Raw genomic sequence first — 12,574 nt, forward strand, 5'->3', positions numbered from 1 at the left:
CAATATGCTGCCTTCCCTGCTCCTATATTCTTACACCTCTCACCTCCTTTCTTCCTCTGTTTTTATAAATGCACAAGAGATGTGCATTGAAGAACAGATTGAACTTGTATTTATAATACTACAATTATAAATGCATGCATTTATAACACTTGGATAATTTACTTATTTCAAAACATTTCACATTCTCTACTGGTTGAAATACTAAACATATCTTGTGTTAATCAGATCAATGCAGATGAAGGGCATTAGATACTGCAATTAACTGGTTTTAGAGTATTTACATGATGCATAGGAAGTGTAGTGTTCTGCTGTTTAAATCATATATGAATTGTAAATCAGCCTTTAACTAGTTAAATCCTTTTTCTAGTCTTCATTACAATGTGTATCCATTGTCCCAGGACCAAGATCAGTAAACACTGCACAAGTGTATAATTGTAATGCAGACACAGCATCATTCAAACACTGGAATTTGATACTCCTGGTATTGGATATGACTGAAATAATCTCAGACACTCATACCTGAACTGCACCTTTATTTGCCAAGGTAGAATACATGATCAGTGAATATATTAAATGTACAGGCTACAGTGTGGGGATGGATCTCATGCATGGTAATAACTACATGTATATACACGACTTGCATCCTAGGCACAAAGTTATATTATATTCTACTCAATCCACAGGCTTCATTAAAATATCAACTTCAAAACCGTCCCTATGACAGCTGAGGTTCATAGCTAGGTTCTGAACTAATATGTATACCAATTGTTTGGGTCCATACACAGATCAGCTAAATAACTAGCTAAACAGCCATACAGGTATTTTTATCCTCCACTGCACAATAAGCAAGAACACAACTAGGTTACTTCATATTCTGTATTGCATGGCAAATATCAGCAAGGCAAGCTTCCAAAATTGTACATTCAATTTGCAGTAAATGCTTTAGCTAGCTAGATTCTTTACATCTACTGATTCACATTACGACAGCCTGGTTTGCTGGTTGTTTCAGGAGTCCCTAAGACATTAAACCAGAATTACAATTTCATACTAATGTCACAACACACATAAAGCTAGCTGACTAATGTTAGCTAGCTTATTCGAGATTTTCGGAAATTAACTTTATGATAAAAAAATATGCATAATAGTTTCTCTAGAATACTGCAGATGTACAGTACTCTCCAAAACGGAGGACCTGTCAGATACTCACTGCAGAGTTGGAGAAGGCAATGGATTCGATCTCCACATCCCCATACACGAAGATGGTGTCCACTTGGGTGATTGACATCCGGTGCAGGTACTCCATGAAGTGGGCACCATTCACAATCACCTGGGATAAGATCGGATTTAGGAGAGACAAGAAATCAATGGCACATGGAGAAAAAAAATATGGTTTGAATCTTTTTTGCTTTAGAATATTGATACAATTCAATAGTAAAACAAAAATGTGTAGCCTAAGTATAAGTGATAAAAGTCTCCTGACCGAATATGTATCTCTGTTGACCAGTAACAGGAGGGCAAATCGTTCCTCCTGGGTATGTAATATTTACGCTCCTCTGGGCCCCACTTAGAGCACAGCATGTTGTTGCAGGCCACATGTTGTCTGGAATCATCATATCGGGGGTTGAAGTGGAGGGCTACGTCAGGTACTTCTTTTGAGCCACATTGCAAATTCACATGAAACCTAGAGAGAAAAGGGAGCCATATTTTAAAGTGATTAGGTTTAACAAGATCCCTTCTGTGCTGATAGTGAGTGACAAGACTGAGCTATAGACGACATGGCTGTCCTACAATGAAAAAGAGATGTACTACTAGGTAGGTCTACCTCTGGGATCCTGGCAGGACTCTCCCTGTCACAGTGATGGTCTTCCCCTCATGCAGACCTCCCTGGATACAGCCTGTGAATGGCAATCTCTAGGGCATGAAGCAAAAAACATTTGACCTCGCTGGGTGTCTCATTTCTTTCACCAGCTAGTAAGTCTGCCTGATAAGGCTAGGGACATTACAAAACTGGGTTGGTGGGTTGCACCAACATGGATTAACTCATAAACTTGTGTAGCAGGCTCAAGGGTGTTGGGTTTCCACATCACCAAGTTCAATAACAAAACATGCACCAGTAGCACAACTAGAACACAAATTGGGAGTTTATTAGGGATTTTTGTACACGGGTGAAGAAGGGGAATTCATCAATTACTTCAGTCCAGAACCTGTTCTCGTTGTTCGTTCCATTCTTCAGGGGTAACCCTAAAACTCAGGTCCTCAGCCAATCCAGTACACAAAGGGGGTAATCTGACAGTCCAGGTCACAACGGGCAATCTCACAGATATTGTTCTCTCTTCATAACTCGCTCTTCATAACCCACATTTTTCTCTCCATTCTCTGCCACTTTATTCAGGCTGCTTCCTCCTTTATCTCCAAGCACTCCCTGGCTTAATGATCCACAGCCTTGCCTCGTTGGGGCAGGAAGTCTATGTAAAGCTCAGGGGTGGAGCCAGCGGGCTGCAAGATATCTCCCCTCAATAACCTCTCCCCTCAATAACCACTCCCCTCAATAACCACTCCCCTCAATAACCACTCCCTGCCATCTGCCACACTGGGTTAAATCAAGGTGTATCTATTCATCTTGCCACACCAAATTTTAAACCTAGTTTTAAATTAATCTTAGTTAAATTAAATCCTTTAGTTTTCACTTTAAACCTAGATACATTTTAAGCCTGTTGCTCAATTGCATTTAAAAAAAATATTAACTTAGATGGAACTGCCACTTGAGGTGGTTTAACTGATCAAATGGCAGCATATTTACTGTGGAGAGATCAAAACGACAGAGTTCGTCAGAGATTAATTATAGACAGGTTGAATCATGTTGAGTTTTATGATAATGATGAGTTTAAGGAGATACCGCTTCTCCAAGGACTCTGTAATGCAACTGGAAAGGAAGGTTGGACCAACCATTAAGCATGGGAGTGATAGGAACGAGGCTGTACCCCCACTACTTCAGCCCCTGGTGATGTAAAGGTCAAATAATTACATTATCTTCCATATTCCTAGATACCTTGTAACTGGAGATTCCTTCAAAACGATTGCCTACAGTTAACGTGTAGGGCACTGCAAGGTTGGGTGACCAGGGCCATCTGGGACTGCCTCCTGGAGGAATTCAGGTGTGTGAAGGCTACCTGTGTCCTGCATAACTTCATGAGGATGGACACGAGAACGAGGAGGGGATCTTCAGCTCGCCACCATGTGCCAGAGAAGTCTGCTGCTCTGCAGGATGTTTCAAGAATGAGGTCCAACAATGCAGCAAGAGGCAATCTGTGTACAGGAGATATTCACCTCCTACTTCTTTGAAGAGGGTTCTGTTCCCTGGCAACACCATAGACTACACTATGTACAACCAAAGGCTCTTTTAAGAGCCATTCACATTGCAATAAGAGTATTTGTCCATTTACTTCGCTATGTCAACTGCAGTTATTCAATTCCGTTTCCCTCCCTTTGATTTCTACTTCTCAGGTGAGGATGCTGTGATGTCTGTACAAAAACAAAACAATGAGACACTCTATAACCCACACATACACACTCATGTATCAATCTGATTGATGGATTGTGTTGTGCAGTAAGCAGGCTCAGGTGTATTACTGTGGCTCCTTCCACCTTCAAAGAATAGGCAAGAGGACCAACCACGGAGAATAGTGAGACACTTAATAATATATATAACTACGCTATATTGTTTGTCCTCATGTGTCCATTTATGTTTTTCAGCATAAAGTACTCTGCAGCCACTTAGTGTGGTGTGGACACCAGGTGAGGCCACACACAGATTCCTGTTGAACACTGTCTCTTGAACTACCTTATTTTCTCAATAACAGTCTCTCTCCTTCACTTCATCCCTCTATCCTCTTCTCCCTAAATCCTCTAGGTTATATTTATGTTTTATTTTATTTCACCTTTATTTCAACAGGTAGGTTAGTTGAGAACAAGTTCTCATTTGCAACTGCGACCTGGCCAAGATAAAGCAAAGCAATTCGACACAATACAACAAGACAGAGTTACACATGGAATAAACAAAACATAGTCAATAATTCGGTAGAACAAAGAAAACTAAAAGTCTATATACAGTGAGTGCAAATGAGGTAAGATAAGGAGTTAAGGCAATAAATAGGCCATGGTGATGAAGTAATTATAATATAGCAATTAAACACTGGAATGGTAGATGTGCAGAAGATGAATGTGCAAGTAGAGATACTGGGGTGCAAAGGAGCAAGATAAATAAATAAATACAGTATGGGAATGAGGTAGGTAGATAATGGGCTGTTTACAGATGGGCTATGTACAGGTGCAATATCAGATATAGCCCTTGGTTCACTCCAGACCTGACTGCCCTTGACCAGCACAAAAACATCCTGTGGCGTACTGCATTAGCATCGAATAGCCCCCTTGATATGCAACATTTCAGGAAAGTTAGGAACCAATATACACAGGCAGTTAGGAAAGCAAAGGCTAGCTTTTTCAAACAGAAATTTGCATCCTGTAGCACAAACTCAAAAAAGTTCTAGGACACTGTAAAGTCCATGGAGAATAAGAGCACCTCCTCCCAGCTGCCCACTGCACTGAGGCTAGGAAACACTGTCACCACCGATAAATCCACAATAATTGAACATTTAAATAAGCATTTTTCAACAGCTGGCCATGCTTTCCACCTAGTTACCCCTACACCGGTCAACAGCCCTGCACCTCTCACAGCAACTCGCCCAAGCCTCCCCATTACTCATTCACTCAAATTCAGATAGCTGATGTTGTGAAAGAGCTGCAAAATCTGGACCCCTACAAATTAGCCGGGCTAGACAATCTGGACCCTCTCTTTCTAAAATGATCTGCCGAAATTGTTACAACCCCTATGACTAGCCTGTTCAACCTCTCTTTCGTATCGTCTGAGATACCAAAAGATTGGAAAGCTGCCGCGGTCATCCCCCTCTTCAAAGGGGGAGACACTCTAGACCCAAACTGCTACAGACCTATATCTATCCTACCCTGCCTTTCTAAGGTCTTCAAAAGCCAATTTAACAAACAGATCACCGACCATTTCGAATCTCACCATACCTTCTCCGCTATGCAATCTGGTTTCCGAGCTGGTCATGGGCAGACTCAACAGCCTTGGTTTCTCAAATGACTGCCTTGCCTACAACTACTTCTCAGATAGAGTTCAGTCTGACAAATCGGAGGGCTTGTTGTCCGGACCTCTGGCAGTCTCTATGGGGGTGCCATAGGGTTAAATTCTCGGGCCGACTCTCTTCTCTGTATACAACAATGATATCTCTTGCTGCTGGTGATTCGCTGATCCACCTCTACGCAGACGACACCATTCTGTATACTTCTGGCCCTTCTTTGGACACTGTGTTAACTAACCTACAGACGAGCTTCAATGCCATACAACTGTCCTTCGGTGGCCTCCAACTGCTCTTAAATGCAAGGAAAACTAAATGCATGCTTTTCAACTGATAGCTGCCCGCACCTGCCCGCCCATCTAGCATCACTACTCTGGACGGTTGTGACTTAGAATATGTGGACAACTACAAATACCTAGGTGTCTGGTTAGACTGTAACCTCTGCTTCCAGACTCACATTAAGCATCTCAAATCCAAAATTAAATCTAAAATCGGCTTCCTATATCACAACAAAGCATCCTTCACTCATGCTGCCAAACATACCCTCGTAAAACTGACTATCCTACCGATCCTTGTCTTCGCCGATGTCATTTACAAAATAGCCTTCAACACTCTACTCAACAAATTGGATGCGGTCTATCACAGTGCCATCTGTTTTGTCACCAAAGCCCCATATACTACCCACCTGTCACGTTCTGACCTTTTGTTATGTCTTTGTTTTAGTATGGTCAGAGCGTGAGTTGGGTGGGTTGTCTATGCTGGTGGCCCTCGCGGTAGGTGTGGATGAAGTGACAGATTTCTGGCAGCAGCTGCTTCACCAGCATGGTCTCGTCCAGATGCATGCAGTCCTTCGGTTGCTGAGGGATGGAGGGAAGGGAGAAGAGGAGGAAAGGAGGAAGGAAAGGTTAGAGGTCAAAAAGAAGAAAACCTTTAAATCGATGTCCGCACTGCCCTCTTAACCCAGAGGAGAGAAACCACTGATAGCTGAGGATGAGGATCAAAGCCACCCCACACAGAGAATGGTCAGTCAGGCTCCAGTGACAAGGCTGGCATCCCTGAACAACTACACCATGGACAGTGCGGAGCACCACAAAAGCAGAGAGAGCTCTGCATAAAAATGAAGTCACACATTCAGTGTTCTCTAAGCGCCTACTTTTCCACCTCATAAATTAACTAGGATTCTTTTCATTTAAAAAGTTAAATTCCCTCATCAGAAAAGTCTGTATAGCCTTCTCCCGCTAGAATGAACGATACACCGTACATCTTCTAGTAATCTATTGACAGAACAGGCGCCTGTCAGTCACAAAGTGAGCGATGACAAGGTAACTGCTGGTTTGTCAGTCTGCTGTCTGTCCTGCCTCTCGGTATCCGTGTTATTTATGTTTGCTGTGGTTGGCTGCAGTCAAAATGTATTTTCACGGAGCAGGGAGAGCATGGCGCTTCATCGTCCCCTGTGAGTGAATTTACAAGTCCCATGTAAGTGGTAACAATTAATTGAAATCCACTTAATTAATGTTTAGCGCAAATTAATTTAATTTATTTAGCGTGTTTCATATAGCCAGCCAAGGAGTCAGGGCGCAAAGGTTATTTAGTGTGCTTTGATTGACGACCGAACAGCAAGTGTTTTAACAGCAGACTAGTTTATAAAAAGGTGTCGAACTGACTGAATAAAGTCAATATCCTATATCCCTTTGCTATTCATACAACATAGTTAAATGTCCATGGTATCGCATCGGGACAAGTAAACCAAATGTTGCTTTTATTTTCCTAAGATTTGAAGTCCATGTCGACACTTGCCAGTGACCGCTAAAGTGACTTGTCAGTGTAGCTTAGTGATGAGTTGTTCACAAGTGACAGCCATTTTTGAACAGATCTTTTAGGTGAATGTCGGAACTGAGTCAGAGAGAGAGCTGTTCATTTGGCTCCCTAATTTACATAGTGGTAGGCTACTACTACTTTTTGGCGATTATCTGCAGATAAATCATGAAAACATTTAATTAAGATGTTGAATCCTCACTGCAGGAACAATAAGTAGCAGAGAGAGAGCCTCATTTTGGTCCAAAATACTGCTGATGCTTTCTGTGTAGCCAAGCACATGTTTAACCTGCTTCATTCTTCAAGCATACCTGTAGGTCTATAATGGGCCCCTGACTTCGTATAAAATGGGGGTGCACAATCTGTGGGTCATCCCCATGAAAATGTTGTTTCTCAACAAGGAATCCATGTTTACTTTACAGAACACAACCTTTTGTCTTAGGTTTTTGCCACAATAAATTCAAAGAGTAGACTACACTAGTGTTTCTGACGAATCTACTGCCTTCCCTCAAAGTCCACCCGCAGTGATTGATTGACAGGTCTGACCCCCTACCAACTCTGTGACTCACAAGCAACCTGCTCCCTCCTCTGACAATCCCACCCACAGTGATTGACAGGCCAAACTGTTAAAGGGATAGTTCACCCAAATTAGGGTCCACAATCAGAGCGAATAAAATACATAATTTGAAGAACAAACATTGTGGCAATTCATATCTTGCAGTAAAACTAGCAGAAAATGTTAAACAAAAGGTTTACTTAGAAAATAGTCCTGAACATATTAGGGTCGGGACGATACCAGTATCACGATAGTATCATGGCAAGGAAACAAAACAAGAAGCGGATTTAACTTCTTTAGGAGAATAGCCCCAATGTTGGAAACAAAAATCATTATGTTGTCATCCAGAGTCACATTTACTTATTTTCCAAGCTTTAGCACAATATTTTGCATACAGCAGGTTTTTAAAGGACCAGAGAGTTGCATGCTTGTTCTCATTTTTGCCATGGAATAAAATATTGCGGTATTGGTATCGTCACAGCCCTAGAACATACAGGCCTAGACCATATCCAAAACAACTTACAACACACTGAATTCTTACATTTTCTGCTATTTTAAAGTCAGATATTTCTACTCAATACCACAACTCATTTCCCCCAATCTAGGAGGCAGTCGTTAAAGAATTCAACAATTTAGCTGTGTATTTCAGATGGAATCAAGGCATTAGAATGTACCAGAGGCCACCAAAATAGTTTGTTCTGCATTTTTCCCCCTGGGATCTGCCATTACCCCAGCACACCGTGGGAGGACTGGGGACAAAGAGGGTTCTACTTGGGGACAATAGTGGTGGATCATTAAGTTAAATATTTCATTGAAAATATAAGGATTTTCTAATTACTAGTAAGGGTTTAATATGTCATGATTTTAAATCGACTGGCAGTGACATGGGCAACAAAGTGGAAAGCTGTATATTTAAGCCGTATATGTAACTCACGATTCTGAATAAATACCATCGAAAAATAAAAATATATAATAAACAAACAGCTGACTGAAGACGGGGCGGGCCGGGCATTGAGTCCGTTTCTTTGGTAGCACGGACTCTTTAAAACGTGATGAAATTTGGTTGCTCCTTGCTGAAACAAGCAAGGTGTTGTATAAAATAAGTATTTGGTTGCCTAGGCAGCGCCCTTCTCCCTGCTAAGCAGCACATGCAGTCAGGAGTGGAGGAGTGTACAAAATGTGCTTTAAAAAAAACAAATAAATGTTTTGCAATTCAAAAAATTAGAACGACGACTGCCGTCATTTGGCTGACCAATAACAGTCATCCAAAATGCTATGACTGTCACAGCCCTGTGTGTAAATAAAAAATTAAAAAACTATTTACAAAGGTAAAATAGTCAGCAGATTTCAAGAATAAGGAGGACTTGAATAACCCACTAACAGCTGTCCTCCATCCGCCAGCTCCCAGTGATGATTAAAAAAAAATGTTTTAAAGGCCGGAAACTTAGCCTCAAGTAAATAATGAAACATGTTCAATTTGGTTTAAATAATGCAAAAACAAAGTGTTGGAGAAGAAAGTAAAAGTGCAATATGTGCTATGTAAGAAAGCTAATGTTTCAGTTCCTTGCTCAGAACATGAGAACATATGAAAGCTGGTGGTTCCTTTCAACATGAGTCTTCAATATTCCCAGGTAAGAAGTTTTAGGTTGTAGTTATTATAGGAATTATAGGACTATTTCCCTCTATACCATTTGTATTTCATTAACCTTTGACTATTAGATGTTCTTATAGGCACTTTAGTATTGCCAGTGTAACAGTATAGCTTCCGTCCCTCTCCTCGCTCCTCCCTGGGCTCAAACCAGCAACACAACGACAACAGCCACCATCGAAGCAGCGTTACCCATGCAGAACAAGGGGAACAACTACTAGAAGGCTCAGAGCGAGTGACGTTTGAAACGCTATTAGCGCGCGCTAACTAGCTAGCCATTTCACTTCGCTTACACCAGCCTCATCTAGGGAGTTGATAGGCTTGAAGTCATAAACAGCGCAATGCTTGACGCACAACGAAGAGCTGCTGGCAAAACGCACAAAAGTGCTGTATGAATTAATGTTTACACGCCTGCTTCTGCCTACCACCGCTCAGTCAGATACTTAGATACTTGTATGCTTGTATGCTCAAGTCACATTATATGCAACGCAGGACAAGCTAGATAATATCTAGTAATATCATCAACCATGTGTGTAGTTCACTAGTGATTGTGAATGTTTTTTATAAGATAAGTTTAATGCTAGCTAGAAACTTACCTTGGCTTACTGCATTCGCGTAACAGGCAGTCTCCTTGTGGAGTGCAACGAGAGAGAGGCAGGTCGTTATTGCGTTGGACAAGTTAACTGTAAGGTTGCAAGATTGGATCCCCTGAGCTGACAAGGTGAAAATCTGTCGTTCTGCCCCTGAACGAGGCAATTAACCCACTGTTCCTAGGCCGTCATTGAAAATAAGAATGTGTTCTTAACTGACTTGCCTAATTAAATAAAGGTATAAAATGTTTTTAAAAATCGGCAAATCGGCTCCCAAAAATACCGATTTCCGTTTGTTATGAAAACTTGAAATCGGCCCTAATTAATTGGCCATTCCGATTAATCAGTCGACCTCTAGTCTCTTCTTGTGGCCATATGTGCTGGTATTCTACGCAAAATCACACAACAATTATCAATAGAAATCAAATGTATCAACCCATGGAGGTCTGGATTTGGAGTCACACTCAAAATTAAAGTGGAAAACCACACTACACTCCAACTTTGATGTAATGTCCTTAAAACAAGTCAAAATGAGGCTCAGTAGTGTGTATGGCCTCCACGTGCCTGTATGACCTGCCTACAATGCCTGGGCATGCTCCTGATGAGGTGGCGGATGGTCTCCTGAGGGATGGTCTCCTGAGGGATCTCCACCCAGACCTGGACTAAAGCATCCGCCAACTCCTGGACAGTCTGTTGGTGGATGCAGCAAGACAGGATGTCCCAGATGTGCTCAATTGGATTCAGGTCTGGGGAACGGGTGGGCCAGTCCATAGCATCAATGCCTTCCTCTTGCAGGAACTGCTGACACACTCCAGCCACATGAGGTCTAGCATTGTCTTGCATTAGGAGGAACCCAGGGCCAACCACACTAGCATATGGTCTCACAAGCGGTCTGAGGATCTCATCTCGGTACCTAATGGCAGTCAGGCTACCTCTGGCGAGCACATGGAGGGCTGTGTGGCCCCCCAAAGAAATGGCACCCCACACCATGACTGACCCACCGCCAAACCGGTCATGCTGGAGGATGTTGCAGGCATTCTCCACGGCGTCTCCAGACTGTCACGTCTGTCACATGTGCTCAGTGTGAACCTGCTTTCATCTGTGAAGAGCACAGGGCGCCAGTGGCGAATTTGCCAATCTTGGTGTTCTCTGGCAAATGCCAAACGTCTTGCACAACCCCCACCTGTGGACGTCGGGCCCTCATACCACCCTCATGGAATCTGTTTCTGACCGTTTGAGCAGACACATGCACATTTGTGGCCTGCTGGAGGTCATTTTGCAGGGCTCTGGCAGTGCTCCTCCTGCTCCTCCTTGCACAAAGGCGGAGGTAGCGGTCCTGCTGCTGGGTTGTTGCCCTCCTACGGCCTCCTCCACATCTCCTGATGTACTGGCCTGTCTCCTGGTAGCGCCTCCATGCTCTGGACACTACGCTGACAGACACAGCAAACCTTCTTGCCACAGCTCGCATTGATGTGCCATCCTGGATGAGCTGCAGTACCTGAGCCACTTGTGTGGGTTGTAGACTCCGTCTCATGCTACCACTAGAGTGAAAGCACCCGCCAGCATTCAAAAGTGACCAAAACATCAGCCAGGAAGCATAGGACTAGAAGAATATAACTTTTTTAGCAGTGTATTTTTCTCTCACAAAGTGTACATAGTAATTCTTATGACAACCTAAGGACACAGTCTATCCATTGCATAAGAACAATTATTGTTTTACTATACAGAACAAAGATATAAATGCAACATTTTCAATGATTTTACTGAGTTACAGTTCCTATAAGGAAATCAGTCAATTGAAATGAATTCATTAGGCCCTAATCTATGTATTTCACATGACTGGGCAGAGAAGCGCAGCCATGGGTGGGCCTGGGAGGCCAAAGGCCCACCTACTTGGGAGCCAGGCCTACCCACTCAGAATGAGCTTTTCCCTGCAAAAGGGCTTTATTACAGACAGAAATACTCCTTAGTTTCATCAGCTGTCCAGGTGGCTGGTCTCAGACGATCCCGCATGTAAAGAAGTTGGATGTGGAAGTCCTGGGCTGGTGTGGATACATGTGCTTGTAATGTACTGCCAAATTCTCTAAAATGACTTTGGAGGTGGCTTATAGTAAAGAAATTCACATACAATTTTCTGGCAACAGCTCTGTTGGACACTCCTGCAGTCAGCATGCCAATTGCACACTCCCCCAAAACTTGAGGCATCTGTGGAATTGTGTTGTGTGACAAAACGGAACATTTTAAAGTGGCCTTTTATTGTCTCCAGTACAAAGTGTAGCTGTGTAATGATAATGCTGTTTAATCATCTTGATACGCAACACCTGTCAGGTGGATGGATTATCTTGACAAAGGAGAAATTCTCACTAAAAAGATAAATAATTGTTTTTGTACATATGGAAAATGTATGGGGTATGGAAAATGTATGGGATATTTTATTTCAGCTCATAAAACAGGGACCAACACTTTACATGTTGCATTTATCAAAGCCAAAGCTAAATTTGCTTTGTAGTAAGTAGTTAGCTAAAATGCTAAAGTTGTCAGTGATGAAATTCAAACAAGAAACTTTTGGGTTGCTAGTAGGTAACCTTCTATCAATCTTATGTAACCACACCGAACATAACATACCCATTTGAGTGTCCCGGATTTACGTTTACCATGTTACTAGTCTATAAAATCAGAAGTGTGTTCAGTTCGCTTGATCGTTTGCTACGTTGCAGAACGGTTTGTACAGAACAAGACGTTTCCCCAAAACGTTCTTGAACAGACTTTGAGGTGCATCTGCTCCGGTTTGGTTCCCCCGTTTGGTGTT

General features: G+C 42.4%; 1 pseudogene; it reads right to left on the bottom strand.

Annotated features, from left to right (window-relative positions):
* Nucleotides 1-1,195: 1,195 nt before the first annotated feature.
* LOC139419229 (galectin-9-like) lies at nt 1,196-3,183 on the bottom strand (annotated as a pseudogene).
* Nucleotides 3,184-12,574: the final 9,391 nt, after the last annotated feature.

Source organism: Oncorhynchus clarkii, chromosome 10, assembly GCF_045791955.1.
Source record: "Oncorhynchus clarkii lewisi isolate Uvic-CL-2024 chromosome 10, UVic_Ocla_1.0, whole genome shotgun sequence".
In the NCBI taxonomy this organism is placed as follows: Eukaryota; Metazoa; Chordata; class Actinopteri; order Salmoniformes; family Salmonidae; genus Oncorhynchus; species Oncorhynchus clarkii.